Source organism: Lonchura striata, chromosome 6 (genome assembly GCF_050655825.1).
Source record: "Lonchura striata isolate lonStrDom1 chromosome 6, ASM5065582v1, whole genome shotgun sequence".
NCBI classification, from domain to species: domain Eukaryota; kingdom Metazoa; phylum Chordata; class Aves; order Passeriformes; family Estrildidae; genus Lonchura; species Lonchura striata.
The window spans coordinates 31,675,416-31,696,870 of NC_140708.1; the positions used below are offsets into that span (position 1 = coordinate 31,675,416).

At 40.0% G+C, this 21,455-nt stretch overlaps 1 long non-coding RNA gene across 13 annotated transcripts in view; it reads left to right on the top strand.

Moving 5' to 3' along the window:
- Positions 1 to 21,455, top strand: part of LOC110468258 (uncharacterized) — a 75,327-nt gene that overhangs the window by 32,593 nt on the left and 21,279 nt on the right. For 10 of the 13 annotated variants that reach the window (XR_014956328.1, XR_014956326.1, XR_014956327.1 and 7 more), the window contains one exon: positions 1 to 21,455. This exon is cut by the window's right edge and continues 21,279 nt beyond it. This is a non-coding gene — a long non-coding RNA (uncharacterized LOC110468258). The other 3 variants (XR_014956335.1, XR_014956334.1, XR_014956332.1) reach the window with 3 other exon arrangements.

The following is a 21,455-nucleotide window of genomic DNA, read 5'->3' on the forward strand; positions in this document are numbered from 1 at the left end:
AAGAGAGAACTCCTTCTGCCACATTTTTTCTCTATTTCACAATGGGCTTAACCAGCAGAACTGGGGAGGATCATCACGGGACCAAGACTGTAAAGGTATCCATATATGTATGTGCAAGGTATATAACTGAGTACCCAACATACAGTTCAAGCAAGCAAGTATGCCTGAATAAGCACTTTGATTAGCTAACTCTTTTCAGATCTGTGGAAATCCTTATTTATGAAAATGAGAAACGTGTTTTATCCAAAACTGTTTGTCGATATCAAGACAACCAAATCATCCCCAAATCCAGAAGCACAGCAGGAGGGTGGAGTAAAGATAAATCAGGGTCCCATTTTAAATGGAGTTTCTCTGAGTTCCATAAAAATAGTTAATTCAGGAGTTACTGGTAAAGCCAGACAGGGACAATGTAGGTAGAATGTGAAAGCACTGCATGAAAATCTCTCCCCATGGATGCACTTTGATGGGATGGTGTTGCAATTTGCCAGGCAACTAAAAACCTACTACCCTAGAAGATAATTGCTGCTTCAGCCTTCAGTTTCCTCATTGCTTGGATCAGGATCTTTTCTTTGCAAAAGAAAACCCTTCAATCTCACCACAGCAACTCCAGTGCACAAGACAGGGTGAATGCAGGATATCTCAGCTTGTAAAATATATAATGTTTATATCTGTTGCATCTGCTTCTTCTCTTAGTTTAAACTTTCAATCATCATGAGGAAACCTTGCTTACAAAACATATATTGTTTATATTGTAAGCAAGGACTATCTGCATCTTTTCCTCTACCCAAACATTTTGAGTAACTGTGATACCAAGAGATTCTGGCAGATCTCCAAGAAAGATTCAGGATGGAAGTTAAACAGCTTGAATTGTTACAGTTCAGCAAGCAACTTTTTTTTTTTTTTCTTTTTTTCTGATGAATCCTATAGTTTCTTAATAATTTCTGGACATAGAACAGTAATGTCTCATACCTGGGTGTCTTTGGATTGCTATAAAAGCCATCAACACAGGGGATTGTGTCCATAGACTCCTGATTGGAGTTTCAATCATGGATAATAATTTTCCTTACTTTTAAGCCTAAAGCCTCATTTGTAGTAGATGAATGCAGTCAAACAGTTGCATTGGGTTAGCTGATGAAAGGATTCTGGTGCACAGGTTGTGCCTCAACTCTCAAAGACTTAGCAGTCCTTCAAAGTATAAGGCATTAATGAACCAAAATTTACCAATATTCCTTCAGAATAATACAACACTTTCAGTCTTGCTTTTCTTTTGCAACTTCTTCCTTTAAGTGACTTAAAAAGTAGCTTCTGAAGTTATTTTTTTAAAAGGGAGTTAAAATTCAGAATAAGGACTTAATGGGCTTCTTAATCTTTCCACTAGTGCCCACCCCAACTTCTAGAGAATTGCATTGCTTAGATCGCTGTCATATTTCACTGCCCTCCCAGTGAGTTGGGACAGGTCACCACTCCTCTAAGAAAAATGATTGATGAAATATTTATTCAGTTTAATTATCTAAGCTGGAGCCCGGCATGCAGATGACACAGATTGCAAAAAGGATGGGCAGGTGCTTCCTTGGGTTGCAGGGCTGCATTTAGCCAGTCTCTGGGGCTCAGAGAGGCCTTCCCTTATGCCAGTTTTTGAGAGCTGATGATCTGTGCTGGGGTTTCCAATGTTCAGATGTCTTGGCATAATCCAGAGGAGGTTATGCAGGGATTTGTCTCTGTGACACTGCATAGGGCAGTTCATGCTCCAGCAGACTGTAAAGCACAATTACTAAATGGATGGACTCATGTCTCTCTGGATATGCTCAAAGCACATGCATTCTTCATGAATTTTTGCTGTCACAAGCAGTCACTGAGGATATCTAAATGACCTGGGTACTGTGCTCATTTGACAAAATCTTACATATCTTCCTGGAGATGAATTGATTTTATTTCAATTTTCATCATGCAATGTGAGAAAGAGTAGGAAAGATGAACTTTTTAATGCTGGCTACTCTCCACCATCATGCTAAGAATGTAAACAAGCCAGCCTTTTCCTTAACTTTCACTGACATCTGAGAGACTAAAAATGACAACTTTAATTTCTCAGTAAACACTAGGTCTTTGGGAGCTGGCAACATTCCCCTTGAAAGGAATTTAAATGAAAAAAATCAAATAATTTCCATCTCCAAGGGTGTGATATTAAGGAGATAGATGCCCTCTTTAGTCTTTAGAGTTGTACTATTTTGAGAACTGGCTCAGGTAGCTCTTGCTGGTGTGCAATTAAATATCTGGGGGAGGGAAATGCATGCCACTGCTTTCCTCTGCTGCCTTGCAAAGCAGCATCTTCCACCTTTGTCTTACTCAGGGAACAATGTAGCATAATATCCAGAAGCTGAACACCCTCCTGTTCCTACTTTCTGTTTCCTACTCTGTCCTCTCATGTACCTAGAGAACCAGAAAAGGATTTCTGAACACTTCTAATTACACTAATGCAATTTCTTCTCTCAGCTAGTTTAGATTTCTGTTTTAACTTGCATTCAGGGAGACCAACCACATTATGCTTTTGGGAAACAAAAGAGCTGTCTCTGCTTAAGAAAGCACTATGGCAGTGTTTGCAAACCTGTCTTTTCTCAGGCTTCAGAAAATAAAGTCATGTCAGAACTCACCTTTTCAAACAACCTCCAATTCACCTTCTAAAATAAGGTCTGACCTGAAGTTTCTAAGTGAGGAATGAGGGAACTCTGTCAATACAGTACTTCAAATGGGCAGTCATTTGGAGGGGGAAGTGCCTCAGGGCCAATCTCTTTTGTTTGTTATCATTATAGTCCACAGGGGAACTTTTTATTTCCCTAGCATGGCTTTCAGTTTGCACATGGAGAGGTGTAGGAATTCATGTTAGACATGATAGCATAACTCTAGAGATTGGTCCATCACAGTTAACATCACAGAGATGATTTCATCAGAGCCAAGTGCCTACATTACTGTGGATCTGGATCTATACAACAAGAATGATTTCAGCTATTGTTAACTTCAGCCTCTACATTTACCCATTCTTTTGTTAATTTGAGTGAACAGTTAAAAATGTTTAATGAATTATTTCAGATCCATGACCCAGTGAAGGGTCATGTCAGCCTCTTGTAATGATTTACCACTGAATGATGGTGTTATTGTTCTGTAAGCCAAGTTTTTTTCCACCAGCACTCAGAATTGCAGTCCTGAAATCTGCAAGAACTGCATGTGGCTGAGAGACAAACTGGATTTAAGGCACAAATTTTGCTTGTGAGTGGGATACCTGAAAAGTTTAATAGAATTCCCAAAATCACTATGTGCCTCATGCAAGGAGGTTCAGACCTACTCCAAACCCCACTTACTTTGCTGGCTGTGAGATACAGAAACACCCATTGCCAACATCCCAGCTCACTTACAGACATCACGTGCCAGCAGCTGATGGCATGAGCTTCCTGAAGGCAGCCTTGCTGCAGCCTGCACTCCCTGCTGCTCTCCCTTCCTTCAGAAAGGGACTCCTGCTGGGCTGGGGATGTTTGTCAGCTCCCCAGAATCACAGAGCTGAACCTTGGCTGCACAAGGCTGGCTGCTGGGAGGTTGCCTTCTGCCAGTGGAGTGCCACAGGATGTGTTGCAAGCTTTCCATATTAATGGCATAGCATCAGGCTAAGCAGCAGGGGCTGCTGCCTGAGAACCTTTCAAGACACTGGCACTTTTACTTATTTATTCTTCCACTTTTCTTAAAAAATCATCAAGAATCTTTTCACTGTTCCAGAGAACTTCAGCTTTGCCTTCTTTTATGAGGAGGAGGAGGAGGAGATGATACCTCCTGCTGCCTCCTCTGACCCTCCTGCTCCTCTACAATCACATCACATGAGTACAAGTCCTTTCCTTCAGGCATCTTTTTCACTATATGTGCAGGCAAATAGTGAAGCCTCTTTGCCTTTTTTTAAATTTTATTTTTTATTTGTCTGTGTGTATAGTGTTTATGAATTAAGGTCTCCACTGATTGCTGGAGATTTATACCTTTGCAAAGGAATTGGCCATTTTAAACCATCTTCTGACTGGGATTTTTGCTGGGTTAAACATTGCTTGTAGTAATAGCACTGGGTAGTAATAGCTGCCTACATGAGAAGCTTGCTTTTGTATCAATAATGCTCTGAATGCAGAGTTTGAACTGCAGAGTTTGAACTGACCAGCTCTGGAGTCAAACTGAACTGTTCTGTAAGTCAAGCAAGAGACACTGCTCACACCTCAATCAGATTATAAACTCTCTTTGCTGCCCCGTTACATGAAGCCGAAAAGGAAATCACTGCAAAACAAAGAGAATTATGGAAATTAGAAGCTGTTCCTCCTTCCTGAGACATGGTGTCCCTTTGCACAGTTGTTGTGTTTAAAACAAGTGTGACATGTAGGCATCTGGAGTGGTAGAATGACTGAAAAGCTGATGCATTTCTAGACACTTCAAATTCCATCACTTCAGCAACAAGAGACTGAAGTGCTCTCCAAACTTTGTCTTCAGACAGGAGATCTCTCTCCATGTTTTGCAGTCACTGAATTCAAACTCAGCATCCATAAACTGTTCAACCACTTGCCATCCAGGAGGAGGAACCATGCACACTGCTGCAACAGCAATTTGGAGTGGAGATTGTAGCTGAGAAGGGAATGAAGGTACAGGAGATTTCATGAAAACAAAAGGAAATGTCCATTTACAATGGATAGACTCAGTATTGAAGATTTTGCTTACAGACAGCTGTCAAGCTGAATTCCACATTTGATTCTGCTGCCTTCATCTAATGATCAAGTGTAAAAGAGCCACAGCAATCTGAAGGTATGGTTCCTGGGAAACACACCATTTCTTACCAGATAACTTCCACAGTACCAGACCTCTGAAAAGCCCACAAGAAAAGGTCTCTCAGATCCAAACAATTTAAATTCAATGAATGTGATTTGGCTTGCAGTTAGTTCCCTAGGAAGCAATGAAAAAGGTAATTAAAAGACTGGACAATTGTTTTTAAGTAAAACATTATGTATTAGAGTAAGAGCATTTCAGATAAACTGTTTCCAGGCCATGAAAGCCAGCTCTATGTCTTTCTGTGCATCACTACAGCAACCCAGTTCCAGATGGGGGAATGAGATCTCCTTTCAGAAGGTCCCACCACAGCCTGCTTCTGCTTCAGAAGGAGGAGAGAGACTTACATTAGAACATGTAGAATCATCTGTGAAATGTTAGGATTTTGTTTAACTCACTCCTCTCCAAGAACTTTACTCCCTGATTGCAAGCAGCAGGCTTCCCAGCCTCTCACCCAACCTCCTGTGTCATCCTCAAAGACCTGCCCTCAACTTTCATCTGGTAAAACAGTAGGAAAAAAGAATCACTCTTCCAGGAAGGAGCTGGATTCCTTTGAGTTAAAGATCTGTGGGATGCTGGGAGGATGCACTGAGGGTGAAAAAGGGTTATCCAGGGAAAGTCTTTGACAATGGAATTTGATCAGCACCTTCCTTTTGAGAAAGCAAAAAATACTGCTGGTGTCAGGAAGAGAGTAAGTCCCAGCCATGACAAGGACAGTGCACCAATGGCAGCAGCAGAGCAGGCAGAAAATTGTTCTCTGAATTGAAGGGGGAAAACATTTACTATTCAGTCAAGGAACTGGGCAATTTGCAACTTCCTAAAAGCTATTTCCCACAGAAAAAAACCCCTCACTCCATCATTAAAAGTACAAAAGACCCCCTTTAAATAAATTTACCTATGCGAAGGTGAATAGCAGGAGAACAACATCTGTGCAGGCACCAGTGCTCTACCCCCCACAAACCACAGTAGTATTTTTAAAGACTATTAAATGGAAATGTGTAACTTCATCTCTGTAGTAGGTTTGAGTGCACCCTAACTACCAAAGGCAATCAGCCTCCATGCTGAGATTTTTTCCTTCAACCTTCTATTTTTACTAGGTGACAGTAAATCTCTTTTAACCTGCAAATACTGATCCTTAGTTAAGATAAAATAATCTGACCCTGGAAATGTCTCACCTTGAGCATCCCAAATGAATTACATGAAGGAAAATACTTGCTGCCTTTTCCTGTGGAATGAGTGAAAGCTTAGACATGGCTTCCTTGCTCACAAAATGCCTTTAAAAAAACCATTTTTTGCTGTGGCATTGATTCTGCAGCCCAGTCAGCATGAATGGGACTGCCAGTGTGTACAAGCAATGAGACAGGCTTTGGAGGAGAAATTGCTGCTGCTCTCTTTTATGGCATTTGTGGGATGTTCCTGTTGCAGGTTCTATGACTCAGACCTTTGTGGGTCGGCAGGGTCCTTTCCTGCTCCTTTGACTCCGGGCTGATGCAAGGAGATGGTGCCTTGGGAAGGAATGGCCTGCCAACCACCACACTGTGCCTTTAATATCACAGTGAGAGGAATCAGGACTAATCAGGAAATAAATCAGGTTTTCATCATTGTAACTGAGAGACTGTTTCACCTCTGCAAATCAGTGCAATGGTGCGATGAAAACACAGTTAATATCTTCTGGAAATTCCCTGGGTGCATCTTTCCATCAAGATTATAGGCAATAAAATTATTAATGTTTCAAAACAATTAAGCCATAATGAAAATTAGTAAACTTCCCCCATCCTTCTGTCATTATTATTGATTAATTCCATCAGTGAAACTTTACTGAGAACATTTTAAAGTAGGACAAACATCAGTAAGGCATAATTCAAGTAGAGTTGATCTTGCCTGAATGACCTAGTGACATCTTGAGATCCTTTCCAGAACAGTTTTTCTCCCAAAGCATTTTGAAAATCTGTTGTCTCAGCAGTGATTTGTATTCATTTCACATGGGTAGAGATGAGGACACTAGCTTCTTGAAATAGGAAAGTCAATCTCTAACATATTCAGATCAGGTCCATTTTTAACTTTTAGACATTGAGATATTCAAACACTGGAAAAATATCTTACTTTGACATAATGCATACCATTTCATTCATTTTTAGCAAGAAAAATTTTCTATTTGATACATTCTGGTTCTAAAGTATTAATTGATAAGTAAGCTTAAAACATACAGTAAAATATTCTTCATGTAGCTCAATGATTTTTCATTCTGCTCATTTTAATTCTTTTTTCTTCCACTTTATTTAGCATTTGAATTGTAAGTTCATCTTGAATGACTTAGAAGGAAATAATTTTGCAGAAGAGTAAATTATACTTTCCTTCATGTAAAACAATTTTTCTTTTCTTAATTGAACACAAACGAAGCAAAAAGCCAGAGAAGATGTTATTTTTTTCCCATATTTTTTTCTGACAAGATGAATTTTTGAATTTACTTTCATTAGGACTTTACATAACTTGTTGTATATGAGTACTTTGTAATCTTTTAATCACACACAAACTAATCTTAAGTACTCTTCTAAGTGTCTATTTGTAAACAGTAGGAAAGAAATAGTATAGAAAACAGTACAACAAAGCAAATGATCTAGCTTCTTTTTTGTTTTTCTCTGTGTGACACTTCCCTTCTGTCTGGGGACCTTGGCTCTGGATTTACCAGATGTTTGCAAGCATAGGTGGCTGAAACCACTGTTTGGGTTTATGTTCCAAGGACCACTTGGGTAACTGTTCTGGATACATAAAATTTCCTCTCAGCTGTAGGTACAAGAGTTTTGGAAAATTCTGTCTTGTGCAGAGTGTGGTTGTCCTTCAGAGTCCGGGTCTCCACATACAAGGAGTTATGTGCATTGCCAGGTAGGACCCCAGGACAAATGGGGATGTGGGTGGACTAAGGGACCACAAGGGGATATGAGTTTGTATCCCTCAGGGGACTTCTGATTTGCCCTGATAAATGTGAACTGATGTTATCTCTCTCTCCTGCACAGAAATCTTAACCTTGCATGAAGCATACAGATATAGACAGATAAAATACATATCACTCATTTTTTAAAGCCTAAAATAATTGACTATCATAACACATCAAGTGCATCAGGATCCATTTGACACATTCTTTAGTTAGCTGAATTGCAGTGCTGCCTTTCACAATAGCCTTGCTTATAGATTCAAAGGAGAGAGAATGTTCTACCTCCTTCTGTGGAGCACACAGGATTTCATCATGGATTACACCTGGTGCCTACGGATACTTTGTGCTATTGCCAGGTTATATTTTAGGATGAATTCAAGTGTGAATCACTGCAATTATTAACAGCCTTGTCGTTTTCTTCATGGCCACTGGATGCAATTACCCCAACAGACTTTACCAAAGATAAGGAGAGACATACCTTTTCTTTTCAGGCTTCCTCTGACCTTGCCCTTCTCTTCCAAGGTTATTTTGTAGGGTGATGGTATGTCTAATTAAATCAAAAGAGGAGCTCTTTTCTTTGGTAGCTAGATACCGCTTCGTACAATCAAATAAATATTTTATTTTTTTTCATTTTAAATTTGGTTGCTGTCAAAAAGCATTACTAGTCTTGAATGTCTTGATTTATATGATCAGATCATTTTCCAGCTTTGGAAACTCATAAAGTAAGACAAAATTTACTTGGGGTCACATGGTGTATAAAGGAGCTTTTGCAGAGGGAATGACAGAACTGCCTGGAATTTTGTGAAAAAGCAGATACTGAGCTATCAGCATGCTTGATTAATTAACACTTGTTTATGTTCTGTTTCTTTCAACCTTATTTCAACACCCTAGAACTGATTCCAGTAAAAATCCTTTGAGAGTTATTTTTCCTTCCACACACTTAACTCATGATTGCAAAAATCATTACCACTTTTGATTATAATCTTTAATTAGCAGGAAAATATATGTGGTGAATTATTTAGTTAGTGTTCATTTTCATCGTGATGTTTTGACAGCTTTTGCATTAATAAATCTTTCATAGACCTGAAGACCCTGGATAGCCTTAGATGTAGCTGTCTAAGGATTTCTCTTAAACACTTTTCCTTCCAAGGACCTTAAAGCACAGTGTGCTACCCAGGATTTTTCATTCCCAGGTGAGTTTCCTGATCACTAGCCCATCTCTTCTGCTCACTTTACAGCTTAATGAATTTTTAAGAGCTTTCCTTCTCAAAACCAGAGAAGGAGATAACATCTTGGCTCAGCCTGTCAGGCAAGAGTGGTTGTGTGGCCTGAGGCCAAATCCATCACTTGTCTGCTGCATGGTCTTCTGGGCTGGTTCTGGGACTGCTCAATTGGCTTTACAAGGAGGAAGACTTTGATTTTAGCTTATTCCTTACAATGTTCTCAAAAGACCCTTTACCTGCTCACAGAAGTGCCTCAGGGCTTCTGTGCTTGATCTGGCATCCCATTTCTGTTAAATCCACATTTTTGGTGGGTGAGAACATTGGTTCAGATCCTCATAAGGGCCTCAACATCTCTGCCAAGGCCTTTAGGCAGCAGAAGTTAAGGGTGTTCTATGGTTTGATCCATTTATATAAAGCAAAGTCTAACCTGCAAAGGGCTTCAGATTGGAGGATATCTGGTTTCCTGCACAAAACCACATTAGACCCAGTGTGTGTCTAATGTGCCAAACTGTTATGTAAGAAAGAAGCCTTTAGACTGGGCCTAGACTTATTTAAGGCATAACACTGTCCCTGCCAGTTCAGCTCTAAGCTTGCTAACCCAGCCGGCATGAAATGCCGACTACAGCAGCCAGTGAACTGCAGCTCTGTGCTCTCAAGTTCTCTGACAACATTTGAGTCTATCAAGACTTTGGGCTGTAGATAGGATGCTGAGTTTAAGGTTTAGCCTGCTTATTGGCTTGATGTGTTTTTCTGTTCAATCTGATGAAATGTGTGTATCTATATTTGCAAGCATTGTGGGCAGTTATTTCTAAGTGAATATCATTTATTAATTCTAATGAGCAAATAAGCACCTAACCACCACCACAGAAAGAGATGCTCCCAAAATCTTTAAATAATAATAAATAATACAGCCTCAAAGGAGATCTCACACTGGACTAATTGTCCTATGTGCCATTATGCCCATACAGTAAACAATTTAAAGCTGTTTTAAATGCTTCCTGTCATCAGTGTGGAGAAGAAATAATTTTGCATGGTTCATTTGCTGCAGTACTTAGTTTTCTTTGCTGCTTCTGAAAGGAGTGATTTTTATCAGAAAAATGGCTATAGCAAGACTGTGTTATTACATGTTTAGTTTCCATCAGGAAATTCTCAATCCAAATCAAACTAGAATCAATGCAGCAGAGGAGTGCTTACAAAGGAATAGCACAATTTGTTCAGAGCAGGGTGGTGCTGACCATCCATCTGGAAACTGCTGAATTTCATAAGATGTATGAATTATGCAAAGATATATTACTAATAATGAACTCTGTGAACTTGTTCTGAACAAATCCCAGTACTTCGATAGATAACCTGAGACCAAATAATAAAGTTTGATAAAAACAAAAAATTAGCAATGAGAAATAGGGATTTTCTCTAGTAAGTTTCATTTGGACATTTTCTGATTAACCCTGGACCAAATATCCAAACCCCCCAAATAAAAAAACCCACAAAACAACCTAACTTTTTACAAAAAATAATAAGCTAAAGTGAAATTAAGATATTCTGCTTCCAAGAGTGACCACTCAGGATTTTATTACTATTCAATAACTTCACTTAAAATATTTATTCAAATTGATTCTCCTGGCTGTCCCTACATTTCAATGTACTGAATGCAGAAGTATGAGCATTGACAGAAGTAATAGGTGGATAGAGATTCTTAGAGTGTTATGGTGTTAATTTAAACAGTGTAGGTCTTTCCTGTACAATTTGAGTAACATTTAATATTCCGAGAGCCAAACCACTTTTTGTGGCATCCTTGAATACAAGATGCTGCATCTCAAGGACTTATCACCAGACTTGCATCCTTACAAATTAATCTTTCCAATTCCTTTTTCTGCTTGTCAACTTTTTATGCTGGTCTTCTCACTAAATGAGTTGTTTATACTTATCACCCTTCATTTAACTTTAATAAGATGTTTAAACTGTGATATTATATCTTTTTTTAAGGGACTTGTAAGTCTGGCATCTCTGTAGGGGTGGAAAGGATTAAAATGGTGTTCCTGACAACAGAAATTATTAATACAAGGCTCTTGAGAGGCCACTTTTGTGTTCACAGTGTTGGTATCATTATGTTTGCTGAGATGACTCAACACAACATCAGAAATGCAGAAACTGTGAGCAGCCTGTTACCAAATTTCTAGTGTCTGTTGCACTCTGTGAGCCCACAGAGCTCTGGGAAGTAAAGGAAATATCTGGTCAGAGCAAAGATTTGTTGGGCAAATGCAGTATTCGTTTTGAATAAGTAGAAAATAAGTGAGCATAACAAAGAAACATCCACAAAGCTGAATCTGCCTCCTAAGCAGCAGTTAAGCACTTTGCCTGGTGAGAAGAGCAGAAGGAAATCAGTTCACATGGCATCAACCCTGAGCAACATGAGAGTCAGAGGACCTTCAGAGGAAATGAAAGAGAGCAAAGAGGTAAGAAGAGCTTTTTGTGTGTTGTTTGACTCTGGGCTTCTTATATTCCACGTGTAAGAGATGTGAGAGGGAGAATTAGCATTCCTGAGTACACTTCTGAAGAGCATTTCTGCTTCTGCTCCAAATATGACCCTGACTACCTGCCCACTAATCCAGACTGGCATGTCATCACCACCCAGTGTCTCCCCAGCTTGCAGGGAAAAGGAGACTCTTACAGCACTGCCTCCCTGTTTCCCTCCCCTCCTTGCCCATCACACACCACAAAAAGGCCAGTGCTGCTTCTTGGTGGTACTTGGTGTGAGCCCTTTGGCTGTGGTCCTCTTCTGGGCCTCCCCAAGGGAGCTTTGTGGTGCTCCAGTAGGGAAGGTGATCATCCTCCCATGCAGCTGGAGTTGGGAGGGGTGAGAGACAAAATCCTAACCTCACAGTCAGTCCCAGCTACTGGCAGCCACCTTGTCCCTGCTCTGGATAACATGGAAGCCCCTCACCCTTCTGCTTGAGCCAGTGCATTTGCTCCCTGCTGCTGTTCCACCTGTCATACTCCTGTGGTTGAGGGAGGACTCTCCCACTGCCTGTGGTATGAAACCCTTGGCTGCTGGGTAGAGTAGAAAAGGAGTTGGTGAACAGGAGGGAAAGAAGTCCAGTTTAATGTCAAGTCTATGGAAAGCAGAGCAGGAAAAATGAGGTTGGGGGATGGGGATAAGGAGTTATCTTCTGGGTTGTGGAGTACACTACTGTCATAGGCAAACAAAGTAAAAATCTATTAATTAAAGAAGAAGTAACTAAAACCAAGCTAATGGAAGATTAGCTGATTGATAATTAGTTACATATACATAACCTATACTTTTGTAATTAGATTAATTGATAAATTACATTGATAATTAACATCTATTTATTAAAATGTAGCAAAATTTTAAGTCTCCAGTGAGTTTGCTGTCACTATTTTTTTACCTGATAACTGCAAATATTCCTAAATTTTAGCTTTAAGTAGTTACTGACCACATTTAGGTAAGTAGTTCTCACCTCTCTTTAGAGAGGAGTGTGTGTTTTGAGTGGGTACAATGACACTGTCAGCTGTGCCTTGTGCACCCCAAGTGCAAAGGTGTAAGAGGTTACCAAAACAGGTTTGGCTGTCCCTTCTCTCCCAGGGTGCTTGAATCAGCAGCCACAGTGAAATCAGCAGCTCAGCCCTGAGAGGGCTGGGCTGCTGACCTGTTATCTTTTGTCAGGGCATTGAGTATCCCCTCAACCTGTTTCTTTTAGGGACAATTAACCATGGACTCTTTAAATTTGTGCATTATATTAGTATGACAAGATGAAAAGAAGTTTTGTACTCTGCTGTGGGGGAGAGTTCATCTGCCAGCTCTACAACTTGACTTTCCTAGTTCCTTGTGTAACAAGTTGCAGCTCCTGGTCCCTTTAGAGGTGTAAATTCACAAAAGAGCCAGGAGGTAGTTGTGATTGTGGCTGATATCTCAGTAGGCATTTTCTGTCCACGAATGACTGCCCTAAAACATTTTGCAGCATTTGACCTCTCATCCTGTGAGTAACAAGCTCTTATTTATTTAGCTGATATGCAGGGCTCTAGGCCTATCCACTGGCATTTCCAAGATATTCAATAGTGACAGTAATTATTATAATCCTTCCACTCAATAGCAGGCTTGAAGCCTACTCTTGCCATTGACATAGTTGATCTAAGTGCAGAATAAGTCACATGTTGACAGCTGGACTGAAAAACCACCCACAGCTCTTGCTTAATAGAAGCCTGAGTAAGTCCACCTACTGCTGGTACATTTAGTCCTTCTAGAGGAGACAGGTGTATAATCCAGGAAATTTACTAGTTCAGCCCTTACAAATATGAATCATTAATGTTTAGTGCATAGCAATAATGTCCTTTTTACCCATGGGGGGAAAAAGGGTGAAGACAACTGGGAGACAGCTCATAAGCAGAAAGTAGCCATATGGCCTGCCACAGGGTGAAAGAACCAGGGGCAGAAAGAGAGGGTTGGAGTTGAGGATCATCCTTACTAAGCAGTGCTGAACACAAAAAGGCCCACTGGCCTGTTTTCAGAGAAGAAGAGGCTTCTAGGACAAAGCCCAAAAAAGTCATCAACACAGAACCCTGTTTATTCCATAGCCCTGAGAGAGTGCTGAAAATGGCTAAGTAAATAATAGCCTAAGAAATAAAGAGAAGCTACCTTTTTTCCTCTTTTGCATTTTTGCTCATTGTCTTTCTGAACCTTTTCCAAAACTGGAGTATTTTCTAAAGTTAGAGAGACTAAAACCTCAACAAGTCAATAAATTGTGATGGGGAGAGTCCCAGAGCAACCATCCCAAAACTCATCTTTGAATGTGAACTTTGATCCAAAAGCCATTAGCTTCTTGACAGTACTGGAACATCACCTGAATTGTGTGACCTTGGAGAACCAGATTCTTCTGCCTGTGCAAACTGGCATTTTCTGACCTGTGTGCAGCAGCCCTGTGCTGCTATAAACTGGCTGGGTGTGTGCCTCAAGACCATTTCTTCTTTACTACAGTTCTCTCTCTTGATATTTTGTTCTTACTTCAAAAAAGAACATTTAAGAAAAGAAACAGAAAGAAAAGGGCATTTCAGTTTTGATTAGTGTGATTTACTGGAGAGATGACAGGCTGTGGGGCTTCTGGCTGGCCCCCACAAGGTGTGTATAATGCAATTAGTCACAGGGCAACATAAATAGACAGATCTGAATTGTAAGCACTCACATGACCATAAAACGTGCAGCAGCCTCCTCTAGGGAAATGGCATTTTCCCTAGCATTTACAGCACTCCTGGCAAGGTGGTTCCTGCTTTCATCCAGAGCTCTCAGTTATGGAGCCATGAGCTTCACTTGGCATTAACCAAGAGCTGAGTAAGCCATACATTTTCATGGGATTGTTGACTTCTTAAGGAGGTAGACAGCATTCTATTTCCTTATCTATTTTTGTTGGCATAAATATCCTTGTCCTGGAAAAACTAAACCCAAAAAGCTAATTTTATTTTTTTTTAAAGCCCTCCTGGGAAAAAACACTTGACTCTGAGGATGAGGAATGAGTTGTTTTGTTTCCTCAGTTAGGCCAACTGTTTTGGAATATTCATTCAATGCCTCTGCTCTTTATCAAACAAGTGGGAGAATATTAACTCCAGCCTTGAGCCATTTTGGGGTCTGGCATGGGACTGCTGGGAAATATCTAAGGAGAATCAATGGCAACTGATAGAATGCAGAGCCAAATTATAAATATGTGTTGGGGAAAAATCACCATCAAGTAAAATTTCTTGACCAAAAGCATCACTGTGTTTGGAAAATTAAAAAAAAAATTTTTTTTGAAGCAAGAATCAGGCTTTGTAATCTGATAAAAAAGAAAAGATGAACCCTCAGATAAGACTAACAAAACTGAGCTAGTAGAAACATCAAGCAGGGCAGACCTAGATGGATTTGACTGTTTTTGCCATGCTTGTTACATCCCTCCATGGACTTTTCAAATAAGGCAGTTTTTATTCAGTGCCTTGAAGCTCTTAGATTGAAGGTAAGCCATTCTAAAGAAGAGCAGATGGAGGTTGAAATAAAAAAAAAATTAGAAAAAGCCACTGTACTAACAGATGGTTATGTACCTGAAGAAATGACCAATTTGCTATTCTGTTGTTGAAGACCTACACCAACAACCTGAACTTACAGGAGTAAAGTTTCCTTTTCAAAGATGCAAATTTCCCTTAGTTACAAGATTCTATAATATAAAACTTTTCTCCTTTAACTAGCTTCAGCACAAATAAAATAAAACCTGTTTTATCAGCAGTACCATTACATTTATCAGAGTATCTTTACATTAAATTCTTCGGCTTTTTAAGTAGGAAACATTTTAATGTGTAGTTTCCTGACATATCTTCTAACCAGTTTGTCCCCAGCAAAACACATGAATTCTCTGTGCCATGTTTCATTGGCAAATTAATGAGGACATAAAAACCAGCATCAACATATAATAAAAAGTGCAAAAGCATTGAACACTTAATTACATCTTAAGTTGTTCCAAAAGACTCAGTAGCTGAAAGGTTGAAGAGGTACAGTTTCTATGACTGGTTATCTAAATCACACATAATTTTCTGAGATCTGTTGCTATCAGTGATGATGAAATCAGAGGATGAAATGCACAATCCCCTATTGGCACTGATATACAGGAGAGGTCTGCTTCAGAGCACACATCAATGTTTCACCTGGCAGGTGCAGTTCATGGTCACGTACCTTGAGGTGCAGCCTGAGTGTGTTTGGTCTCTTCCTTCAGGTAACAAATAACAGAAGTAGAGAAAATGATCTCAAGTTTCAACAGGGGAGACTTAGATTGGATACTGACAAAAATTTCTTCAGTGAAAGAGTAGTTGGATGTAAGAATAGACAAAGTAGTGGAATCACTATTCCTGGAAGTGTTCAAATTATGTGTGGATGTGGTCCTTGGAGACATGGCTTACTGCTAACATGGTGGTGCTTTGTTAGTCTCAATGGTATTAGAGGTCTTTTCCAACCTTAATAATACTATGATTCTATGAAACAGTAAGTTCTACCTCAGATGTGCCTCAAAGCATGTGTTAGATGGTAGGGATTACTTCCACACATGAGAGGCAAGATGCTGTGCAGGACCTGTTCCAGGGTGCTGACGATGGGTTTTTCAGTGGGTGTTGTTTGGTGTCCTCATGTGGACTGAGAAGATCAATTCCCACCACATTTCAGACTTAAATGCGTGACTGAGCCTGTGGTTTGGTGAGTTACTGTCTTTAGCAGTTCTGAGATAGGAAATTTCCACAGCAAATGCGAAGTAAAATATGTTAGTTTAACCCTCTTTCCTCAATACTGTGATTTACTCCTTACTTGTAAAATCCTTGGAAAGGTAGAATGGTTATTATGTCTCAAATTTTAAGGCAGTAATTTATCAAACAGAGAAACCTCAATGCTGGATCTCACAGAGGCACCTGCAAGAATTTTTTAGGATCAAACTGCACCCCAGGGAATCATGATGGCTGTAAAATTTCTTCCAGGAAGGAGCTCATTGAGGAAACTCAGAGGAAAGCAGGAGTCTTTGATTTCACCATAAATAACCTCAGAGCAAAGAAGGGCATGCCACTTCTGAAGATACGGAAGGGAAATGTGAACTTTGCTAGAGTTTTGTTAATTTTTTTTTTAGGAAAGGGATGGAGGGTGAATAAGATCGTCTTGCATTATAACAGTGCACATGGAAGCAGCGTGCTCCAATCACTGGGGGAAGCTGTTGCCAGTTTGGGAAGGGGAATGTATGTCAGGAACTTGCTGCTGGCTTCACATGGAGTGGAAATGTGAGCGAGGGAAGCTGCAGCATGTCTTTCTGCTTGGATGGGGGAAACCAAATAGAAGTGTGTGCATTCCCATGCTGACAAAATCTGGAGCTGTTAGAGGCAGTGACAAGCTGATCAGTGTACCCTCTTCCCACAGGATGTTTCCATTTTGGCTGAGGTGGTTTTTGGATGTATGGGGACACAGCTATGGCCACCTTTCTCAGGCCCAGCAACAGCATGAATTGTAAATTGGGTTTTCTGGGATGGCACACCTCTGCTTAGCTCTGTGTCAGGAGCAGATAAAAAGCTGTCTCTTGGCTCCACATATGTGACAGCCCTCAAGGAGACTGGGAATGTAAGTAGGGGCTGTCAAAGAAGCCTTTTTTCTCTAGTCCTTTGCCTTTTTGCCCTGTGAGCATTTTTTACTGCATTCCCTCCATTACCTCAGAAGCTTTCAACTCTTGAAAACAATTTAGTCATTTTTCTAACTTTAAGAAATTTGGGCTTGATTGCCTTATTTTATGGCTTCCTTGTAGGTTCCTAAATGCTCTCCCTGCAAAAAAACAGTGAAGTTCGTTTCTGAGCCTGTAAAGAACTGTTAGAGAGTATTTTTATGTAAGCCAGATTAATGGTTTTAGAAGACGATGCATTTATCATAAGACAGCATTTTGGCAGCAAAGTGAGCTTCAGTGAGCAGTTGTTTTCAATCTTGTCACGCATTTTCGAAGAGCTAACCTGAATTTCCTCTTGAATTTGGAGTTTTAAAAATCATGACTCAATCCCATTAAAAAAAAAGACAAAAAGCAAAACCACCTAACATCTTAGAAGTATGTATTTTGATAAAGAATAAAAGATTTTAAAAATTCCTTCTCTGTATTTGTCTGTGTCCTCCTAAATTGCAATTTCTCTTAGTGGAGCTAAACTAATCATGTTTATGATTAGTTTATGATTTATGCATTACAAATGAACATACTGAATTTTAAGACAAACAGAGACTGTAAAAGTTTGAAGACAAATCTTAATGCAGTATTTTGGGGGGTCACATATTGGATTTTCTATTTTAAATTGTTCAAATTTGATGTCAACACTTGAATTACAACAGGAATTGGAAAGAGCATTTCATCCTGTGTAAGCTACAAGCAGAGCAATTGTTTGAATAATAATAAAAAAAAATCCAACACCAAATAGCTGTAAATTATTTATCACTGTCATTCTATTTCAGATCAGAAGTCTAATAAACCCCCCAGAGTGTTATCTGCGGTGTCCCTTGGGAGTTCATAGGGATGGCAATGTGACACTTCACACTAGAACAGGAGCAGAGCAGGAATTCTTTCCCTTAATGACTGTAGTTCTGTGAATTGCAGTGTGTAAGCTCAGCTGGGCCTTGAATGACTTTCCTAAAAATGACTTTTTGGTATTGTGGTGAATTCAGAAAATTCAAGGTTGTTCTCTTTCCTCTTTGGTACATTCTTTCTTTCTTTCTTTTTTTTTTTTATTTTATTTTTTTTTTTTTTTGTTAATCTCTAAATTAAACCTGAAAGTAGTCCAATTATGCCTCTCTTCACAGTGCTCAGTGAATCATATTTGAAAGAGTGGTAAAAACCTGAGAGCAGAAAGACCAAGTTTGGAGCAGAAAACCATGGTATTCTTGTGGGTCAATTAAAACCTAAAACATGGGGGTATGTTTCTTTAGAAAAAAAAAAAGAAGGGTGTAAAACAGACCAGGAGGTCTATGACAGAAAATTTCTATTTCAGCAACAAGCTCTGGGGCTGTGCTAGTGTTCACGTACACCAGAAAGGAGATGTGTTTCACACTGAATTTCCAGGTATTTTGCTTTTATAATGCAACATCCTGAAAGATGATCGGGCTAGAATAGAGTGAGAGGAGACAGAATGACAGTGTTTTACGTTCTGGTTTCCCCTCCCTCTCTCTTGTTCAGTGAGTTTTTCCTGCTGGGATCAAAACCTCTGAAGTGTAGGTGCTCTTTGCTGTGGTGCTCCCAGCACAGGCTGGCACAGAGGTCCCTGGCACAGCTGGGGTGGAATCTGTAGGGTTGTACCCTGCTGAAGTCAGAACCCTTCCCACAGAGAGTATTCCTCTGGATGCCAGGAGCCTCGGGGATTAGAAACATGAATATTATCTCTTTAAGTAAAACCGTGGTTAGCTGTGAGGGAGGAGGCACCATAGCAGTGACCTTGGACTGTGAAAGCCCCTTCTGAGTGCCAGGACAGAACCCAGGGCTGAGGCAGGGAGGATGTGGCAGACTCCCTGGGGATTCCTCCGTGAAGCTGAAAGGGAAAAGCTTTCTGTTTCAGCTTCCACAACAGACTTTGACAGATGGAGAGGTAAAAAAGGCTGCCCCACTTTCACATGTGAAAAGTCTGCAGTAATCTGGAGAATGTCAGGAGTCTGTTCCTGGAGAGCACAAGGGACAGAGAATCCTTCTCATCCCACTCTCCTCAAGGTGCCCAGCAGCAAGAGCTGGAGGGTTTCTATTCTCCCCACATTGTTGTCAATAATTCCTTCCCTTCCTCTGTACCCTGAGGTTAGAGCAGCCAGAGCAGCAGGATCAATTTTTCTCCCCAAAGCATCCAGAACTGGACCATAACCATGTAAACTTGCAAGATGCTGACACATTAGAGAGTACCTTGCCCAAGGGAAATTTTGTTCTTTATTCCCTCTCAGACAAACTAGATTTTTATCCTAAAATACGTTTCCACCTCTTCTAAAATCCCTTTAAAAGAAATTGGACATTTGCAGGCATTTTTTAGCTGTGAAAGTAGGTGGCTTCATTTTATTTAACAGATGTGTCTATAGGCTGTGGATTTGCTGCAGCATGTCTGAAAACTGTGGTCACATAGCAACTGTATATTAACTAAAGCTTTTGAGAGTTGCTGAGATTAAAGTTTCAACAGTGTTCAGTGTGCTGGTCAATGTGCTGATCTGCACGTGTCCAGCTTTGTTTTGTACTACCTGTCAAATGCGGAGCCAGGGTTTTGCAATAATTATGACTGTTATTCAGGGAATTGCTTAGAAATTAAAGGTCACCTAGAAAAACAAAAAAAAAAAAAAAGAAAAAAAAAATCCAGCCTCAAAAAGAGAAGACAGTGATGAAAACATCTAGTACTAGGAAGCTGAAAAAGCCCCAAAGCTAAACATTAATATTCTCCATGGAAACTAGACACAGGGGTTACAATGTATTTGGTGACTTTACTGGATTTTACTGACTGTTCTCTGGACTGAAAACAAATGCAAATCACTTGGGGAGCAAGTAACCATTGAAGGCTGCATTCCTTTCATTCCTTTTCTTGTAATTTCTCTTTCAAACCCTGATACTTGCTTTGCAGAGTTTATTATTAGCAGCCGTACCTGAGACTGGGGATAATGTTGCAAGAGGAGAACTATAGATACTTTTTTCTTTAAATAAAATAATGTCTCTTTCTTGGCTCCGAATGTCTTCAGTAACTTCATTGTGGTATGGAAGGGTGTGGGAGTGAAATAAAACCAGTGATCTTTGAAAAACCACCTTGAAATACCCATTTTACTTCCAGGCTTGGACTGTATTAATCGCTGGCCTGTCCAACATTCATCAAAGTTCTGTTGCCAGTTTATGGAAGAGAAAATTTTAAATGCAGGTGTTTGCAGTATCTACTGTGGAAGGTTGGCATTCAATTAAAAAGGGTAAACCAACCCATTTTCATTTAATACCAGATATACAGAAGCAGCACAGCTGTGAGTTATTTTAGTAGGGCTTTGCCAGACTCAGTAACTCCTAGCCATAATAATCTTAATTATAAAGTGTGCTGCTGAGTCAGCCCCATTTCCCAGTGAGACAGTCAGTGAAGGAGTGTGGAGCAGATGCTGCACTGCTCCAGGGTGTGTTTGGCAGTGGCCAGGAGAGAATCAGGGCAGATGCTCCTCTCTGCACTGAGCAGTGCTGGGGAGGAGGGGGAGGCTCGAGCCAGAGCTGCTCTGCACTGGTTAAATGGCCTGAGAGCAGTGCTGCTGTCTGGCCCATGTAGCCAAGTATCTTTTTGCAGAACTCAGAGGGAGAAGAGGGGCAGGGCAGATCTCATCGTATTGTGGGATCAGGGTGCAATTATTTGAAGTTTCTATACACAGATTCAGAAATGTTCCTGTTCCACTATTTTTAGGAATTGTTTAAGCATCTTCTCTTAGAGACCAGTAAATCCAGGATAATATTGAGATGGTTAGAATGCCTAATCTTGTTTCATTCATTATCCTAGGTGGAATAGTCTCTGTTAAGTTGTTGTGAGTTATTAACTCTCTTTTCCTAACTAGAAAAGAAATGTGGTTTTGTTTTTTTTTTTTACAACTTTTCCGACAGATACTAAAACATGATAAAATGAAAATGGCTTCATGCTGGAATGCACTGGGACATTTCTCATGAGAATGGAATTGAGCAATACAAAATTAATATTGATTTTATCACTGTTGCCTACTCTAAGGAAAAAAGTCCTTGCAGATTTGAAAGAATGTTCATTTTGTGTGGCAATCTTTTGGGAGTTGTGCTGCCTGTGTTTAAAGTCTCTGGAGGTCCAAGTCCCTCAAGACTGAATGGAGTCCTAAATTATGATCTGTGGGATTCAATGTCTTAACAATTTAAGCTCTAAGAAAAGGAACCAGTGCAACCACAGTGAACATCTGAAGGCTTGCCCCAGAGCCCATT